Here is a 19,131-nt window from a genome sequence, read left to right as displayed (position 1 = left end):
ATGGTCTCCTCCTTCCAGACCTGAACAATTGGTGAAGGGTTCTTCCATGAATCTTTGTACGAATTGTGTGTTTGAAATCGATTTTCTAGGTTGAAGTTTTAGGAATGATAGTTACCAAATAACACAGACATCTATTGGGTATGAATTTATAATGTCATGACTGGCATTTAATGAAAATATTCCAATAAGATGAGCAAAATTTTATTTGAAAACTAATATAATCAAGAGTAGTGTAGATATAGTGAAAGATAAAATTGCGTAATACTGAGTACAGAGATTCGCTAAGAGATTTGTAGCCAAAGACAAATAGAAAACGAGACTATACTTGCAAACATGCAATGAAAACTGATGGATGCCTTTTCCAGGAGATTTAGGTCAGAGTTATTTCTTTTTCTTTTTTTTAAAGATTTCTTTTATTTATTTATGCATAGGCCAGAGTTGCGGGGGGGGGGGGGTGAGACGATTCACCAGACAGAGAGTGGGGAACAGAACAAGAGGATTGACTAAAATACATTGCTGATGGGAGAGGTCTGCTGAGCCATGTGGGTTAGCACCCTGGCGGGGGATAGAACCTGTGCTGCACTGGCTGCAGATAGCTTCATAGTGCTGAGACTCAACCACTTGTGCCACCAGGAAGGCACAGAGTTACTTCTTAAAGGAAATAAAATTTCCCCTTTTACAGTGGCATATGCAGAAATAAAAATTGGAAGAGATTTCCAAAAATTAGGTAATAGAATATTAATTTTACAAAATATAAATCAAAATAAAGCCTAGAGATAGAAAGAAAACAAAATAAAAACCAAAATAACTTTCCCAGGGACATATAGGTATATATCTTCAAAGTCAAGATCAGAAATAACTTAAGATCAGAAATCTAAATTTACACTATCTTTGAACATGGAGAACTTGACTCAGCCATGTAGTTTTTCAATATTAATCTTTCTCAAGGTTGTTCAAAGTATTCTTGGTCCTTTCAATGCCTTTGTGAATTTTAGAATAAACTTATCAATTACCACTTATAAAATATTTAGGTTTTCAGAGGAATTTCATTAAATCTTTCCTTCCTTCCTTCCTTCCTTCCTTCCTTCCTTCCTTCCTTCCTTCCTTCCTTCCTTCCTTCCTTCCTTCCTTCCTTCCTTCCTTCCTTCCTTCCTTCCTTCCTTTCTTCCTTCCTTCCTTCCTTCTTTCCTTCTTTCTTTCTTTCCTTTCATCATTGTTCATTTTTCAATTAGCAATAATCACGCCTCAGATAAACCTCATTGGCTAAGATACTGCCATTTTTAAACAATGTTTGCTTCCCCGCCCCCTGCCCCCAGGTATAGTCCCCATAGAGTTTTCTTCACCAGTGCACCCGTGCACCATCACCTCAGTCCCCTGTGCTCCTCCCTGCCTCTTTCTGATCCCTCTCCCTCCTCCTCCCCTGCAGGATGTCTCTGATTTAAAATTGTCTGTTTTGGGTTTTTTGTTGTTGTGAATTTCATTAAATCTATAGAGCAATTTAGAATTTTATCTAACAATATCTTAATTTTTTTCACACATGAAAAGATATATTTCTGCACTTAAGATCTTCAGTTTATCTTAGCAATGGGCTGTAGTTTTTAGTTTTGAGAAATTTCCCATTATTTCTCAAATTTAATCTTTGCATTTTATATTTTTCATGCAAATATCACTTAATAACTTCCAAGGGTAGACTGATGACAGAATATATGGTTTTTGGTAATGTAAATAATGAAAAGATAATTAGAAATTTTGAGAGAACTCTCAAAGAAGAGGTAGAGAGAAAAGAGGACAATTTGTATAGTATTTATACTTAGAAATAACTATCCAACCTAAAAGATATAACATGTGCTCTAATGGAATAGTAAATACTAAGCCCTGAAGTAGAGAAAGAACTTAACTGAAAACTAAAAGAAATCAGTGAAACTGATTGGTGTGAACTAGAGATTGAAAGGAGATGAAACTGGAGAGAAATGTGGTTTATATTTTATTCTGATGCCAATAAAGAGATGTTGAAGTAGTTAAAGCTGTATCTAGTTTGCATTTGTAAATGATCAAACCAGCTGCCTCTGTTGAGAATTTAAGAGTTAAGAGTGGAAGGAGACCAGTTGCTGTTAGCGTTTCTTGGAAAGACATTTGATGGAATGATTTTGGAGAAATGTAACTAAATATAGTTTATCATTAAAGCACAGAATAAAGGTTTGGATAAGATGTAGAGGGAAAAAAAGAAGGGACCAAAATTGTTAGTTTTTTGGCTGAGGTAGATATTGGTACACTTTACAGAAACAAATACAATTGGGGAGATACAAATTTGGGTGGGGTGGCAAGCAAAATTTATTTTGATTGTCCTTTTTACACAATTTTGAGCATAGTAATATGCTCATATTCCATAGTATATAGCATAGTATGTATTTCATAGTAATAGATATACTATTACAGAGAATATACTATAATATACATATTACATGAACATATATATTACATAGTGATAGCTATGCTATACAATACTGTGTAACATATATACTATTACATAATGATATATGTGTGTTATATATTACGCTTGTTTTTTACTGATGCTATGATATTCCATCCTATGAATATATGTTACTTCAAATGAATACAGTTGAATAGTTGTTTCTCTATTATAAATAGCATTTCAATTAACATTCTCGATATTACATAAGTTTTTGGGATAAACTTGGGTTCTTTACCATGGTTACTTATGGAAATAGAATCTTTAGGTCTAAACAGTATTTCAAGTTCTTGCATATTGCTGACTACTGCTCTTCCAACAGATCGTCAGAAAAAGATTTTGATTAAGTATATTAAATTTGTGATGTGGAGAATACCACCTTGACATAGCATTAGTAGTGTATCAAAAGGGACAAATCAGGAGAGGATATTTTCAAAGTCTGAGAACCTGTTTTGTGTGATGTTAAAGTCAGACTTGAACTTCATGGAACTGGTTGAGATTAGGGAGAGTTTACGGTAGTTCAGTTTTGGATTGATCAGCAAAATGAGTTAAGGATCTGAAGCAAATCTTAATCTAGTTTTTTGTCTTTATAAGATGACTATTTTAGTTGGCTTACTGTCATATCTCCCAAAAGCAGATGTTTTCTTGTCTCTAGCATTTTAAGAGAAGGACTCAAAAATGGTCCATTTTTGTTCCATAAAGGGACAGGAGTTATGTTTATTTCAATCCTCAATATGTATTGTCAAAGTATTCTCAATGAAGTTTGCATTGTATATATTTACTCTATGGATCTTTATTATTGATTATATTTTAATTGGAGTTAGAGTATGTTTATATAAAAGATGATTTATTACTGTTCGTATTTTAATGTGCTACATTGCCACATCTAATTTGTGAAACATTCTCTGTTCTTTTTTTTTAAAGATTTATTTATTTACGCATACAAGAGCTGGGGTACAGGCCAGAGATGCAGGGGGTGAGAGGATTCACCAGAGACAGAGTGGGGAACAGAACAAGCAGATTGACCGAGGTACACTGCTGAGGGGAACAGCGGGCAAGTCAGGAGAGGTCTGCTGTGCCATGTGGGTTGCTCCCTGGCTAGCCAGGGATCAAGCTTATGCTGCAGAGGCTGCGGATTGCTTCATAGTGTGGTGCTTAACCCCTTGAGCCACCAGGGAGGCCCCATGCTCTATTCTCAAAATAAATCCATAACCTAACAGTAATAGATAAACAATAATCATTAATTGGTTGATAAAGTTATTAAAAACATGAATATGCAAACCAATCATTAGTCTCCCCCAAAGAAGAATTAAATGAGAGAAAGGTGTTAGAAATTTAGCATCCTAGGGCCTCCCCTGGTGGCACAGTGCTTGAGCACCGGGCTGTGAAGATGCCCACAGCCTCTGCAGCACCGGTTTGATCCCAGCCACCAGCAAGTGTCCCACATGGCGCGCAGACCTCTCCTATCATGCCCGCTGCTCCCCTCAGCAGTGTATTTCGTCAGTCTGCCTGCTCTGTTCCTGCTCTGGCTCTGGTGAATTCTTTCACCCTCCCACGCTTCTGACTTTACCCAGTGCTTGTATAAATAAATAAATAAATAATAAATGGAAAAAAAACAGAAATTGAGCATCCTAGACCTCAATGCAAATATGAATTTCTCTTATAAGTTTCACTTTTGCAATATTTCCATTATATCATTTCAACTGCCAGTAGAGATTAGTGAAAAAGATGGTTTTGGCATATTTCCAAAATGAGCTTAGGTATTGAATACTTCAATTAAAGAATTTCAGATGATGGTGAAGTCTTCTTCCAGTGAGAATATTTGGGCCACATCTCTCACTTATCATTCATGTGCATTGTTACTATTAGAAATAACTGTAAGAGATTAGCCAGTGTGGCCTATTTTTTCCCAGGAAGAGCTTTCCAAAAAGAAAGATACCTAATACTTGTTATCCTTGTCAAATATAACCTAAGGGGGAGATATTCCAATTTTGTATAGAAAACTTTGCAGGGAAATGTTTAATAAAGCAATAAGTAGTTCAGATAATGCAATACAATTGAATTATTTTCTATAGATAAGACTCATCTTTCTTACTAACAAAAAACACCTGAGCCCAAAATAATCACAAGAGTAAGTACCCAATTTATATTGTTTAAGATTGCAGTTAAACACACATACATAATCTTTTTGATGCAAAAAAAAATGTGGAAATATTGTACTTTTAACATGTTGTGTTAATGTAGCAGAATATGAGTTTATTTTTCAGTTTCTATTTTTTTAAAGATTTATTTATTTATTTATACAAGAACTGGATTACAGGCCAGATGTGAGGGAGGGTAAGAAGATTCACCAGAGACAGAGCGGGGAACAGAACAGGCAGACTGATGAAATACACTGCTGAGGGGAGCAGTGGGCGAGACAGGAGAGGTCTGCTGTGCCAGGTGGGACCTTCTCCGGCCGGCCGGGATTAAACTGGCACTGCAGAGACTGAGCACAGCTTCACAGCGCGGCTCTCAACCACCTGCGCCACCAGGGGAGGCCATATTGTTGCATTTTTTAAATTTATTAACTTTATTTTAAATTGACATTTTGTTTTCCACATAGGAGTTTATCATATAAATGTTTTTAATATAAGGCAAAACTAATTTTAGATACTTATGAAAAATAGATAAACCAAAAAACCAAAATCATTTTAAATACTATAATAGATTAGAATAAAATGGCATTTTATGTGACTAAATACCATTTAATATTCATGAATTTTAGATCATGCAATAAATATTGCTTTGCAATTTTGTGACTACTTGAAGTAATATTTATGAGTATGAGAAGAAAATGGAATGACTTCAACTATTTGGTGGAACTGGATGATAAGATTAAATTGCAAAGCTATAGAAAAGGAAGCTAAACCAGAGTATCTTATAGGTAGTAACGAGTCTATCGTAGGTATCATATAATTTGGTTTTACCTTTTTTCCAGGCAATTACTCTTTGCCTTTCAATTAGAGAATCTGATCCATTTACATTTAAGGTAATTAAAATAGCTTAGACTTGCTAATTCCATCTTACTGTTTCTGGCTATTTGGTAGTCTCCTTGTTCCTTTTTTCTTCTGTTACTGACTTCTTTTCTGAATTGTTGATTTTCAAAGTTGTGTGTTTTGACCGCTTCTCTCTCTCTTTTGTGTATTTACTGTAGGTTTTTTTGTTTTGTGGTTACCATGAGGCTCCATAAAACATCTCATAGATATAACAAGCCTTTTACACTGATAACTTTAATCATAGACAAAAATCCCATCCTTTTAATGCTCCCTTTATGTTTTTGATGACATAATTTACATAATTGTTACATTATTTATTTATCAACTATTATGTAACTTTTTTTCTTTTAAATATTTATTTATTTATGTATACATGAGCTGAGGCATAGGCCAGAGGTGTGGGGGTTAGGGTGTGAGAGAATTCACCAGAGACACAGTGGGGAACAGTATAGACAGATCTACTGAAATACCCTGCTGAGGGAGCAGCAGGTGAAACAAGAGAGTTCTGCTGTGCCATGTGGGTTAGCTTCCTGGCTAGGGATCGGACTCGTGCTGCAGTGGCTGCTGACAGCTTCATAGTGCTGGGACTTAACCCCTGGTGCTACCAGGGAGGCCCCTCCTTTATTTCTGAAGGATAGCTTTGCCAGACAGAGTATTCTTGTTTGGCTTTTTTTTTTTTTCTTTTAGCACTTTCAATATAGGATCCCACTTTCTCCACATCTGTAAGGTTTCAGTTCATAAATCTGCTCATAACCTTATAGGGGTTCCATAAAGAAAAGCCTCTTTTCTTTTGCTACTCTGAACATACTTTGTTTTTGAATTTTGACAAATTTATTATAATGTGCCTTTAAAATGCTCTCTCTACTTTGAGTTTTTTCAGTCACTGGCAGTATCCACATGGTGGCTTCCGTCATATGGTGATATGTATTAGTGGTATGTATTAGTAAAGGGTGCTGGTGATGCCCATGAATCAGTTGAGTGAAACCAGCATGAAGCATCCTTAGCATATCCTGGATGGTCTTTTTATGGAGTTTATGATGTTATTATAGGATGTGCATCCCTTTAATGCCCATTTATCATCCTGTCTGCTTTTTGCCCAGTCTTTTCTTACCCCCATTTATTTAGCTCATAATTTTGCATGACTGTACCTCTTTAGCAGCATCCAGATAGATAGAAAAGTGAGCACTCACTCAGACTCATTTTTCATTGTGGGAGAAATAAATCTGAGAAGTTCTCTCTGGGTAGTGTTACACTTTTTTGTTGGACAGAGATAGTCAAAATATTTCTCTTGCCCTCTCCAAACTCCAAACTTACATTTTTTTCTCACATGTATGCTTGCACTTTTCCACTGAATTACTGGGGTTCATTCACAAAGACTTTCATTTGAGAACAATTGCCTAAGACAATGTTTTCCAGTGGCTCCTATGTCATGCTGTGAGAGACTGATATTGGTTAAGGTGTTGCTGCAAGGTCCACAATTGGCAGCAAGGTGTGTGACTATCACTCTATGCAAAGTTGGACAAGACTCCTTCTGGTTTCCTAGTGTATGGAGCTGATTTCAAAGTGCCCTCAAAAGAACTTTTGTCTTTGTATGGATGGCAGATTATTGTTGATGGGGGGGATACCATAAGATACTCATTCAATTATATTTCTTTTTTTTAAATTTTTTTTTATTTTATTTTTTAAGATTTATTTATTTATTTATACAAGCACTGGGTACAGTCAGAAGCGGGGGAGGGTGAGAGAATTCACCAGAGCCAGAGCGGGGAACAGAGCAGGCAGACTGACGAAATACACTGGTGAAGGGAGCAGCGGGCAGCAGGAGAGGTCTGCGCGTCATGTGGGACCCTCTCGCCCGGTGGCCGGGGATCGAACCAGCGCTGCAGAGGCTGCGGGCAGATTCGCAACCCAGGGCTCAACCGCTGCACCACCAGGGAGGCCCTATATTTCTTTTTTTTTTTTTAAAGATTTATTTATTTGTTCATACAAGAACTGGGGTATAGGCCAGAGGTATTGGGGTAAGCGGTGAGAGGATTCATCAGAGAAAGAGTGGAGAACAGAACAGGAAAAACTGACTGAAATACGCTGTTGAAGGGAGAAGCAGGTAAGACAGGAGAAGTCTGCTGCTCCATGTGGGTCAGCTCATGGCCAGCCAGGGGATTGAACTTGTGCTTAGTGGCTGCAGATATCTTCACAGTGCTGTGCTTCACCCTTTGCACCACCAGGGAGGTCCAATTATATTTCTGATGTCACTCATCTGAGCAACTCTTTGCTTATCTAAATACTTCATATTAGGTATGTGATCTTTTCACAACATTTTGAATTTTGAATAAAATTATAAATCAGTGTTACATGTATATAAAATTCTGATTATTTGTTAATTGCTTTAACAGATGTATTCCTTGAAAGGGAGTGCTGGAACAAATCTACATAGATTTGTTTTTTTTTTTTTTTAAAGTTATTCATACAAGCACTGGGTACAGTCAGAAGCGCAGGAGGGTGAGAGAATTCACCAGAGCCAGAGCGGAGAGCAGAACAGGCAGAGTGACGAAGTACACTGCTGTCTGCACACCATGTGGGACCCTTGGATCGAGCCGGTGCTGCTGAGGCTGCGCGCAGCTTACTCAACCGCTGCGCCACCAGGGGAGGCCCCACTCTACATAGATTTTGAAGGATGCTAAGTTGTCACTATTTTGTTCTATCTAACTGTAGATTTTTTCCTTCAAATTTACCTTTCCATCAGGAATTCATAACATTGACAATTTTCCTAAGATGTTGTTTACACTGGCCATTATCATTGTATAAATTTTTGCAAATTTAAAATAAAAAGAATATTGTAATTATTTCATTTTGTTTCTTTGATAAATAGTAATTTCAATTACCTCATATTTTTGGAGTTTTCTTTAAAACTGTGTTAAGACATTTGCATATTTTAAATTGTAGGGCATATGTATTTTTTTTCCAATTCACTTTTAATATGTGTTTTTAAATTGCCAGAAGTACCCCTGCTAGCATATGTTGTAAACAATTTCCCTCATATTATCATTTCCTTCATAATCTGTGAGATAATCTTTATTTTCAAAAAAAGAGTTTAGTTTAGGATTAGTCTATTTTGATGTACTCTGACACTCTTCTATTTTGTGTCTCACAATCACTTAAATTTTAAATCTGTCTATAATTTTTATGCAAAATATGGTAATGATGTAACTCATCTTTTAAAAATACAGTCTATCCTTTAATCTAGCCTAAATTTAAAGTTTTTCATTATGCCTTATTTATCCATCTGCGTCTTCTATAATAATTTTTCTTACGACTCATTTCTTTCCACATTCTACAAATTTTTTCTATGTATAAATGTTGGGCTGTTTGCATTGGGTCCCTGAGATCTGTTGCAATGTTCTTTGGAGAGGGTTCCAACACCAACAAGGGATTTGTGTAAATCAGAAAGATGTCCAAGACCTTAATTCAATTCTGACACAGCCTACCCAAAGACAATATCAGATCGCACAGGTTAAGGGATTAGTCTCCCAAGACTGCCCTCCACTTCAGACAGCAACAGCAAGCCCCAGCTTCTGGCCAACTGGCTATAAATTACAGGTTTCCAGGATGTCCTCCTTAGGTTTGATTAACTTGCTAAAATGGCACACAAAACTCAGGAATCCATTTATTCGTTAGTTTGCAAAGGATACAAGAATATGAATCAAAACCCAGATGGAGGAGATGCATAGGAAGGGAGGGAAAGGTGTAACCTTTCCATGCCCTCTACAGATACATCATTCTCCCCAAATTTCCATGTGTTCACCCACATGGAATTTCTCTGAAGCTCCCTCCTCCTGGGTTTTTAATGCAGGTGTCATTACATAAGCATGACTAACTTGATTATATGCAATTGTCAAAGCCCAGCCCCTTCTCCTCTCTGGAGGTCAGAGCATAGGACTGGAAGCCTCTGGTTCCAGGCAACCAGTCCCTGTCCTCAGGTGTTTTCCAAAAATCATCTCCTTTAATATAACAAAAGAGGCCTTTAACTCTTAATAATTAGGATATTCTAAGACTTTTAGGAATACTGTGAAATCGAAACTATCGATGAAAAGCAATGTGAAAGTAATTCAGACTTTAAATTCAGACACATATGTTTATTATGCCCACCAGGTAAACATTTTGTAGCATCAATTTAGATCTTCCATTGAACATAATTACATTCCCTAAATTACATGAGTTGTTCAGAGTCTTGCAAATAGCTAACATATAAGTTTTCTCATTACTAATACTTAAAAAATAATTTCATAAAGTATCTGAATAATAACAAACTATTATTAAAAAAGACTCTAACAAAAACATAGTTTATCCAAAGCTATGAATTTACATATATGTATATAATACATATACATTATTAAAGAAGAAAAAACTACTATTGCCTCAATATACAAAAAAGATGTCTATAAAAGTTATTTTTTATATATATTGAAAATCAGAATTGCAGTGTCCTTTCTTACATAACAAACAATTAACTATTTTAAGCAACAAAGTTATATAAACCAACAACTGAAATGCTATAAAACAGGCAAGGGAAATTTCCATCTGCTGGCTAATTCCAAAACAATAGTTTTCTTTATGCCACTATGATCAGTTATAAAACATAATTTAAAATTAATCAATGTGTAAAATAGCAATAAAATGTTAAATACTAAGAAAGCAGAGTACAAGTATCAATAAAATTGTAGCAAAAATTATTACATTTTATAAAGGAAATAAAAATTTTGAATAAATAAAAAGGGCATGGTATTAAAATCTTTATTTTCTCCAAATTAATTTTAAATTCAAAAACAAAGTTAATGAGGTTCATTATCTCTGTTATGTGGTTCAATAATTGTAATATACTCCTTTTCCCCAACCTCTTTTCTTGGAAATTGCCACATCCATAGCTCCTTTATTGGGGCAATCCAAGGATTATAAAAAGCCCATTTGATAGAGTATAGCAAGATATTTAAACACAATGTATATGGGGCTGAAGAATCTCCTATTTGCTGGTAGTTGGAAGAAAAAAAGTGAAAGAACACATTTAAAAAATGTGAAGAATAACAGAGTGGTAAATTAAACTGACTTAATAAACTGACTTAAATTATGGTATAAATTATGCTGTTATGAAAATCATAGTTAATCAAGTCCAGTTGCAACATCCTAACATAATCCAATAAAATTATTGGGATTTCCTTGGGATTCCTGTCTTAGTGCTATGTGAATCTTTACAAAAATTGATTCTAATTCATGAGTCAGTATTTATTACAAATAAAGCATTTTATAACCTTTTATATATACTTGCAGAAACTCAGTATGAAATGCAAGGAAAAGCTTATCTTAGTCATCACCAATCAACAAGACTTGTGTATGTGTGTGTCTTTGTGTCAAAGAGAGCGAGAGAAATCAAGTTGTCTATCATCTATCACTATCTATTGAACTATCATCTATCAGCAAGAAATGTACAGGACTTGCAATAATTCAATGCCCTGCCCACCCTCTCAGAGAAAGTTGCCAAGAGTTATTTTAAAATAAAAAAAGAGATATCCAGGTACAAGGGAGAGATAGAATATACATCTGGGTGGTACTACTCAAATCTTTTTGAAATGTATTCTTTTTAGTTTTATGTATTGAAAAATTACAAACAAAAAAATTTAGAGGTATAAAAAATCTCATAAAGCTTTTATTCAGCATTTCCAAAAGATGTTGCATTTTTGTTTGCATTGCCCATTTTTCTTTTTTTGGGCTCTCTCCATATATAACTATATATATATATATATGTATATATTTGTATGTACATATGAATGTTTTTGTGTAAAATAACTCTTTTTTAATCTAATTTGGAGACATAGTACCCCTTTCCTTCTAAATAATTTTATGCTTATATTCCAAGAGTAAGAAAAACATCTTAACCACTATACATTTGTCAAAATGCAAAATTGTAAGATAAAGACAACCTAACAATTCACTTCCAAATTTATCGAGCTGTATCAGTAATATCTTTGCTGTTTTTTGCACCCAAATGAGATCAATACTTCATGTGTTGACATAAGTCTTGTCTGCTTTAATCTCAAATAGGTCATGAGACTTTACATTGTGTTCTTGCTCCTTGAATATCTGAGGTATATACAGTTATCTTACTGAATAATTCTGCATTTGAGTCTGTTGGATGTTTGCTCATTATAAATTCAAGTTATGCACTTTTGACAGGAACACATCAGAAAAAATGTGTGTGTTTCCATACAATTTATTAGAAGGTAATGATGGCTCTTTGCCTCAATATTGTGATGTTAGTTTTGATGATTAGTAACTGTGGTGTCTCAAGTTTCTCTTTCGTAGAATATTTTCCCGTTGGTAATTTTTTTTTATTTTTTAATTTAAATTTTATTTTTATATTCCCCATACAATTACAACCCCCTTATTTTTACCCCAAGCCCTCCTTTCCCCGCCCCCAGCCCCTATAGAGTGTCTCTGGTTCATAGTTGTTTGTTGATTTTGATATTTTCTTTCTTATAGTTATTCTTTTTCCTGGTCCCTTATTTAAGTTTTCTAGATTCCTGCTATGAGTGAGACCATCCGGTATTTTTCTTTTTCTTTCTGGCTTATTTCGCTGAGCATGATCCCTTCCAGCTCCATCCATGTTGCTGCAAATTGCATGTGTTTATATTTTTTGAATGCTGAGTAATATTTCATGGTGCATATGTACCACATCTTCTTGATCCAATCATCTATTTTTGGGCATTTGGGTTGTTTCCAAAGCTCAGCTATTGTAAATAGTGCTGCTATAAACATAGTTCCCCTTCATAATTTATAAGTAATTTTCAGACAGATACTCTGATTAGTTTTAGTATCCACTGATGACTTTCCACCTTATCATTTCATTTACATTTATTATTGACAATCTATTGTAAGGAAGCATTTTCTATTATTGTTTATATTCTTGAATGTTTTGAAACACCTCAAAATTGAAACTATATAATGCTATATTAATACATTGAAATCACACAATAGAATGCCATACCAATCAAAGTAATGAATTTGATATATATTTTCACATGAAAACTACTTCACTAAATAGGAAGAAAAAAAACTCTCTCTCTAATATTCCATATTTTAATTCTCATCACTTTTGAAATATCTATATATAAAAGCAGATTTAATTACAAACTCTCTGAACTCCGATAGAATTAAAATGATTTGATACATGGAAAATTCAATAATAGTGTAATAAATTTTGGGTGACAGGAGTAAGAGTATTTTTGTCAAAGTGTTAGAAAATGGTAAAAAATACAAGACTTTTATTTATTTATGTGCATGTATGAATGCTACATCTATTTATTGAAAGTACATGCATCCTTTTTTAATTTAATGAAACTAATAATATTGTATATTTAAATGGCAGAATTTCCTTGCTTGAGTTATTTTTAGAATATAATGTTCTTTCCTTCTAGTTGACATGATTGGGATGCTTATAAATACAATCATAGTTCTGTGATCTTTAAAATCAGAACGTTCAAGCAGTCAATCAATGTCTGAGTACTAACTACTTGCAAAGTATGTAAAGGAAGGAAAGATAGTGGAGGAAATTTAATTAGATACATTATTATCATGCTAAATAAAAACTGTAGCAGTCATAGCTGTGCTTTGTGCCCTCAGGGCAGAAATCTTTTGTCATTTGTTCTTATTTTTATCCCAAAACCTGGCACAAGAGTCCTGCATATAGGAAATGTTTAATTCTTTGTTAAATTTATATATAGAATTCCTAACTTGATTGAAACCTGTGTATGAAAAGACACAGTTCAAAATAAATAAACAATGGATATATATTCAGGAATAAATACCATGTCGCATGTTTTAATAACCTAGATAGCAAAATAATTACCAGCAATAACAGTTGTTTGTCAGACATCAACTTTTTCATCAGCATTAAGTTTTTAGAGTGACTTAAAATACTCTGCAGATACGTAAACATTAAGCAGTAGTATTTGACTGAACACTGCCAAGGGGGGATGTTTAAAATTAAGAATATTTTTTCCTCTCTATATTCTACAGATGGGTGGAATAGTTATGTTGTAGGGACATTAAGGACCAACTCTGAGTCATTGAATGATGACCTTAACAAACTCTACCCCCTACCCCACTGTGCCAATATCTCAGGTGCCAAAGACTAAAACTCCCAACTTCCTGGGAGGAGCTGCTAGGACCTGGGGAAAGAACTGAATAGCCAGGTGAACTTTTAAAAGACTGTCTTCCAAGACATCCAGGCTGTCCAAGATTTTTGACCACAACTATGAGAAAGTCAGGTACATGTACAAAGTTAAAAGAAATCACAAAACACTACCCTCATTTCTGACACCAACTGCAAAATTGATGGTTTCCCCAAACCAACTTCAGTTTGGATGATTTGCTGGAAGAACTCACAGGATGCACTGAAAACTATTGTATTCATGAATAAGGATTATTACAGTGAAAGGATACAAGTTAGAATCAAAGAAAGAAAGTCATAGGGCAGAAATTGGGAATTTTCCTTTGTTCTCAGGATATATTAACCTCCACAGTTTATGTATGACAATGTGTGATGAGGTATTGCTTTTTTTGGACCATTAATCCAAATTTAGGTCCAATATTTTGTTGAGATTTTATTATGTAGGCATGATTAATTTATTGCCTACATAGTTGCCTAACACCTTACCCTAAATCACCTGGATAGTCTTCTTGACTTGGTCTGTCCCCGCTCTAAAATTACCAACTAAGCCATATCATTAGCATACACATAAGGGCCAACAGGGCCCACTGTAAATTTTTTTGAAAAGCATAATTATCCTCTGAAATCTTAGGGTTTGAGAGGATACCACCTAGGACAAAGATAAGATCGCTCTTTGGGCAAGGTGAAATTTTTACCTACTTTGTTTCTCATATTGCTATACCCCTCTTTCCTCCATACATGTCTGCATGTGTTTCCATTAATATGCTAGAGGTGAGTCTGACCTTTGTATTTTTTACATGATCATTCTCAAAATGTGTTCCCTGGAGCATTAGCATCACCTTGGGAATTTTTAGAAATGCATGGTCTTGAGACTTGAGACCTACTGCATCAGAAACTCAGAGAGGGCCAGCAAGCTCTTTTTAACAATCCCTTCAGGTGATTCTCATTCATGCTCAAATTTGTAATCCATTCTGACACTCTTAGTAATCCTGGGATAAGGAAGAACAAAAAGAAGAATTTAGGGGTGTTAAAAAATAAAATTCACCTGAATAAATTTAGAGCTCTAATTGGCTTCATAAAAGGATTCATGTATCAAGCAGCATTCCTTCTAGCAAGCAGAAATATACAAATATAAAAGAATTGCATAAAATGGAAGATTTTTAGTCAGAAATAGGTAGACTAATGTTGTTAGCAAGCTATAAAAAAAAAAAAAAGACTTTCAGACAAAGCCAACTTTTCTCAGGGGAAGGTAGGGAAGGTGTCTTATCATGAAGATTAAGTTAATGCTAGCTAGGAAATTCCATATTGATTGGTTTAGAATTCTACTTTCGCAAGCAACTGAAACTTCAGCTAAGTTAATGTAAGGCCACAGCTACAAAATTGCCTGGTTCTTGATGGAGAAAGATGAGAAAACAGATGATGAAGCCCATACGTGGGAAGAAGGAAAAAGTTATGCGGATCCCAGTATCAAGAGATACACAGATAGCAACAGCTGCAGTGTCCAGCAGCAGCAGCCCCCTTGGGCTCCAGCTGTAGCAGCATCTCTGTGCCCCATGAGTGGTCTTGAGTTCCCCCTATGCTACCCCCTTCCTAAAGCCCCTAATAGTTTTTATATGATTTGTAGAGAAACCTGGCACAGGGCCAAGTTTAGGCCTAGTTTAGAGAAGTATGTTTTGTGCATGTGAACTATACCTCAAAGTTACACTATTGTTTTTGCTTTTGGCACATGTAACAAGGCTCTATGTTATCTACTGGGCCACCTGTGCTGGAAGGTCTTAGGAAAAACAGTCTTAGAAACGGTGAGAAAACAGTGTTTTCCCATGGGTGGGCCCTAGAGTTAGTTATTAAGTGGAGCTTAATAACTTTGGTGGAGCTTGGAATGAATGAGTCCATTTTGGGTCTACTGCATCATTTTTTAACAGGAGACTTTCCCAAGGAGGAATATGACAGATGGTTCTTCATTTGCTTTTTAAAATTTGAATCAAGTTCTCCACATTTTTATCAAAGGAAATTCACATGAGACACCTCATTCATGTTCCATTTTTGTCTTCAATTTACCTCATTTAAAAAATAATTACTAATTTCAGCTAGGAATAGTCACTAGGGGATTACACAGAAATATTTTTATAAAATAAAAACTGTTCCTTCATTGTCATTTTTGTTTACCAAGAAATCAAAGGCTCATCTATGAGATGAATTACAAATATTTGACATTCAGTGCTTGGGAAAGACTTTAAAACTAGGCCAGTAGGATGTAGGAGCCTGAAATCACATCTATATCCCTGAAAGGGGAGGATCTGGGCTTATTACACATTTTGGGAAATAGGGGTTGGGAAAAAAAAAGAGTTGAATCGCATTGTCTGGGGAGTGAGCTAGAGCACAGGAATAATGGTTTGGCAGCAGCTCATTGGGTAAAGTAGACAGGGGAGTAGAAGAATGTGGTGGTGGCTGAAGTCCGGTGGATAGTTACAAATGGGAAAGTGTTAGCATGTGACCCAGAGGGATTCAGGGACCATAAACTATTAAGGGGTGCATGTTCTAAAAGGGGTCCAGCCATCTGCTGCACAAAAGCAAAGGAAGAATACACTTATGAAAGTTCTTTATTGGAATTAATATATACATAGAGGAAAGGATATTTCGAGTTTCCCAATAAAACCCCTAAATTGCAAATCCCCTTATGGGCAAATACCCAGGCAAACAAGTTAGCACAAAGAAAGGCCAATGAAGCCCAAAGAATTGCTACAACCTAAAGTTTCCTCTGACAGGGAATTACAAGAAAGGGGCTAGGTTGGTTTCAGTGAGCTGGGACAGAAAAAGGAAAAAAAATGCATCATCATTGTACACATAAAGATAACTGCTGTTGTTCTCTTTGCCAAGGACAGGCTCTCCACATGTCCCTCATGAAACTAAGAATAAGAAAAGCAAGAACTCCTGAGCCTGCAAGTGTTCAGTTATAAGCCAAGCATGGCTGCTTAATTCCAACTTTAGTTCCCAGAAGCCACCCCCATTTAGGAAGTCAGATTCATGGCATGTGGGGAGTTGTAACCCTCAGTGCCTGAGACCTCTTCTGCTGACAATGGGGTGGAATTCATTCAGGTCATCTTTCAGGGCTCAGACTTGACTCCTTTCTCCAACAAAACTCCTGTCTCCTTTTAATGCAGAAAGTCCCTTTCAAATGACCAGCTCTTCAAGGTGCTTGGACCCCTGATTTTGGAATTGTCCCTGCAAAAGGAGTAGATCATCAATGCTTTCAGATTGGTTTGTGTATTGAATGATTTTTACCTCCTATTAAAAACAAAATCATTCTCTCACAAGAGAACTTAAATTCTGATACATGGAATAACTTTTTTAATAACTCAGCTATAAACTATTCAACATAGGTATCTATGATATGAAGCCGACAGTTTGTAATGTAGCATTTAATTAAATTGGGCACTGCTATAATTAAAGGTTTTGAGCTATTAATGTATCGTTCTGGCAAACTTTTAATTTTTATCTTGATGGTGAAACCCTTATTGAAAAATGAAATTAGGACAGTTAAATACAATTTCCTGCAGAGATGGTTTGAATTTTTAGATGTAATTCAGTACAATACACTACAGTGATTGTTTTCTTCTTAAATTAAAAAAAAGGTCTTTAGAACCTCTAGAAAATGAGTAGAATCTGAGATAAGAGCATAATTCCATTTTAAAAATCATAAATGAGGTAGAGTGAAACAAACTTGGAGAAGAATTGCTCTAAATGTTCAGTGTTGGAAATCTACATTCACCTCAAACCACTCCGACAATTTAGGTTCTCAATATTGAGTCTGAAATTTGACATTATTTCAGAATCACTCGGCCTATTTTAATGAATATTTTTATATTTCATTTGCATCTACAAAAGGTAAAGGGGCAGATACATCATTATCCTGTTGATTCTTAGTTTCCTTTTAGATCTTTTTTTTTTTTTTTTTTTTTGGTGGGACCCTGGCCGGTGGCCGGGGATTGAACTGGAGCTGCAGAGGCTGTGGGCAGCCTTGCAACCCAGAGGTCAACCTCTGCACCACCAGGGGAGGCCCTTAGATCTAATATTAATTAACAACTTCAGCTGAATTTATTATCATGTGTTCCTCCAGATGTTTTCCTAGGTAAAGGAATTTTTCCTAGCAAGCATTTCCATGCAGATTCAGTGATATTGTTCTGTTTCTCATACTTAAAGTCTAAATATGGAGTGCAGAAGTACAAAGGCTAACAGTTTTTGACAGTATTCTAAGTATCATAAGCTCCAAGGTTTATACTGCCATTGAGCAAACCCAAAGTTAAATAAAGTTGGTAAATATTATAGTCTATCCTTTGCAAGATTCAAATTGCATGATCCTTATACATTACAAATTATGAAGAGTCTCATAGTTCAAAACACAGGGAACTTTGCTTACTTTAACATTTATCAAACATAATTTACCATGAAACCTCTCTCCTTCCCTTGATTATAATACTGTTCAACAGAGCACTCTTTCGATAGTACTGCTGTTGGAAAAAAAAAACTGGTTTAGGCATTCAGAGCCCCCAATCAGTTTTGTTTTCATTATTTACTGACTGTGTGAGCTTAGAGAAATTAATTAAATGCCTAAATTTGGTCTTTCATCTCTAAAATAAGATTGATAATTATAGCACAGTTTTTTTATAAGAATTAAATGAATTTATAGGATCAGAAACTTGAAAAACTTTAAAGTGCAAATGAAAGTTCATTTTAATTTCTTGGTTCTAACTGATTCAGAAGCTTGTCATTTAGCCTGTGAGTTGCTAAGGCACTTTTTCCTTCTGTTATTTTTGTATTCCATTGTACATTACTCACTATGCAGAAAGTAATGGTGGGATAAAAAGACTGCTTAGAGTTCAGTGAGCATATTAGGGTAGGCTGGTTCCATGTTACTTAGTGTGCATTCCTTGGATATGTTTAGGCAGAGCTTGTTAGAACATGGTACAGGATACTTATTGTTAAAATATATTGTAGTAGAGTAATAGAGACTGCCAGAAGGGAAATTCACATAGTTTTATACTCCAAGAGGATATGATTTCACATGGGATAATCACTTCAAGGATTTAACTGATTCTGCATAAAGAAGGATCTTACCAAACTATCTAATGTTTTCAACTTTTAAATAATTTCAATAATGAAAAGTAACCATTAGAGAACACAATACTGATAAAAAAAAAAACCTGAATAAATAGATTATACATCTTTAAATTCACCAACTTTCAAAATAGTCTTTTACTTGACTTCTTTCCAAAAAAATCTGTGATGGTGGCAGTATTTATCAACCTTATAAAAACCACATATCAAAACCACATACTTTAGAAGTCTAGTGTGGTATCTTTCTTGAGTAGTCCCTATTTAAATGCAAATTTCAGATTTCTTCT

The 19,131-nt window shown here is 35.1% G+C and overlaps 1 pseudogene; it reads right to left on the bottom strand.

The window, feature by feature from the left end:
- Positions 1 to 1,209: 1,209 nt before the first annotated feature.
- LOC129144663 (U4 spliceosomal RNA) lies at positions 1,210 to 1,289 on the bottom strand (annotated as a pseudogene).
- Between the last annotated feature and the right edge of the window lie 17,842 nt (positions 1,290 to 19,131).

The sequence above is a fragment of the Talpa occidentalis genome, unplaced genomic scaffold, assembly GCF_014898055.3.
Source record: "Talpa occidentalis isolate TD23 unplaced genomic scaffold, MPIMG_talOcc4v2.1 talOcc4.5, whole genome shotgun sequence".
In the NCBI taxonomy this organism is placed as follows: Eukaryota; Metazoa; Chordata; class Mammalia; order Eulipotyphla; family Talpidae; genus Talpa; species Talpa occidentalis.
Note: the sequence above shows the minus strand (reverse complement) of the source record. Positions and strands in the feature narration are given on the sequence as shown.